We start from the raw sequence: 2,064 nt of genomic DNA on the forward strand, positions 1-2,064 counted from the left end.
TCTGATGATGTGGAAGATTTTTTTTTTTTTTTTGGCTGCGCCCATGGCATGTGGAAGTTCCCCAGCCAGGGATCGAATCCGTGCCACCAGCGTCAAGGCCTGATCCTTAACCTGCTGAGCCACCAGGGAACTCCACGTAGTAGATATATTTTAATTTTAACATTAAAATTAAACGGGGGTGCTGCTGGCATTTAATGGACAGGGCCAGGGGTTCACATAGCTGAAAACTCTGTTATGATCACAGACTACAAAGGGTGATCAGTTTTTGCAGTTTTACCAACACAGCTTAAAATGTATTTATTCTGGTGTTTAATAGCATATCTCTGCTTTTTTTGGGGGGGTCCTTATACAGGGTAATTTCCTGATCTTGTTACTTTTCTGAAATCCTAACTTGACACTTTGAAATCTGCGTTATTTGGTTACAAATTGTTTCCCTTTGATTTTTTTCCCTTCTGTTACAGCTTAGGCATCATATTGTGGTTTTTAAAAATGAAGAGTGTGAAAAGGCCCATTATTTATGATGGCCACTGTGGGGAGAGTAAACGAAGTGTTTTTTTATTTTTTTGTCTTTTTGTCTTTTTAGGGCCACACCTGCGGCATATGGAGGTTCCCAGGCTAGAGGTCCAATCCGAGCTGTAGCCGCCAGCCTACACCACAGCCACATGCGGATCCGAGCCGCATCTGTGACCTACACCACAGCTCATGGCAATGCTGGATCCTTAACCCACTAAGTGAGGCCAGGGATTGAACCTGCAACCTCATGGTTCCAGGTCGGATTCGTTAACCACTGAGCCATGATGGGAACTCCAGAAGTGTTCTTTTTATTTTGACAAGAGGGTGTCAGGTCTGCCGTGCAGCACCCCGTCACCTGGCTCCCTTCGAGTGTACTGTGAGGTCCGTCCCTCCACCCCGCCAGCCCCACACCTGGCCAGGAGCAAGGTTTGAGGGCTCTGTTAGAAAGAGATCTTCCAGGCCCAGAAGTGGTACAAGAGCTGGGGAGAAGGCCCAAGATCGGGGCACTGGTCTGGGCTCTGCTGCTGGTCCCATGTTGTACTGGGGACAATGAGTAGAACCCCGCCTCCTCCATACACAGTAGGTTTGGGGATCTGAAGGGAGAGGACACTTGCTTCCTATTTCCTGGAGCTCTGGGAGGTGCCCTGCCCTCACAGCCTAGGAGAGCAGGGGGCAAAATGTTTCCTGGACCAGTGAGCTTGGGGCAGTCTCGCCACATCCTCATGGCATCCGTGAGCCCAAGAATGGTTTGGCCATGCCTGGTGTTGCCATGGCTGGGATGAAGGGATGGGGCAGCCGGCATGGGGAGGAGGAAACAGCCACACCGGAGCCCACAGGAAGCCAGAGAGTCTAGCGGATGCCAGCAGGGGCAGATGAGGAGGAGGGCGTGGAGAGAGACCCAGGGTGTTATATCCAACAACGACGGGGGAGGAGTTCCTGTTTTGGTTCCGTGGTAACCAACTCGACTCGTATCCATGAGGACGTGGGTTCCATCCCTGGTCCTACTCAGTGGGTTAAGGATCCGGCGTTGCTGTGGCTGTGGCGTAGGCCGGCAGCTGCAGCTCCAATTCAGCCTCTAGCCAGAGAACTTCTGTATGTGGAAACTGTGGCCCTAAAAAAGAAAAAAAAAAGGGTTGAGCCACAAGCTGGAGAGAGCCCGGATCCCTGAGTCACCACTTGGAAGAGAGCTCCCTCTCTTCCAAGCCAACAGCAAGATTTGGTGTGAGCAAGAGATAGATTTTGATGTGTTTGGCCACTGAGAGTTTAGTTTGTTTCTGGGGCAAAGCTTAAATGCCACAGCTTTTTGTTGTTTCACATGTATTTCATCCTCTGATTCACCTAAAGCTTCCCCTCCCCAACCAGTGGCAAACTCAACTGTTCAACTTCCTCCACTGTACAAATCTGACAACTGCTTTCAAGATTTTCTTTTTTTTTTTTTTTTTGGTCTTTTAGGGCTGCACCCATGGCATATGGAGGTTCCCAGGCTAGAGGGGTGGAACCAGAGCCGCAGCTGCCAGCCTAACCACAGCCATGGCAATGCCAGATCCGAGC

The sequence above is a fragment of the Phacochoerus africanus genome, chromosome 14 (assembly GCF_016906955.1).
Source record: "Phacochoerus africanus isolate WHEZ1 chromosome 14, ROS_Pafr_v1, whole genome shotgun sequence".
NCBI lineage: Eukaryota > Metazoa > Chordata > Mammalia > Artiodactyla > Suidae > Phacochoerus > Phacochoerus africanus.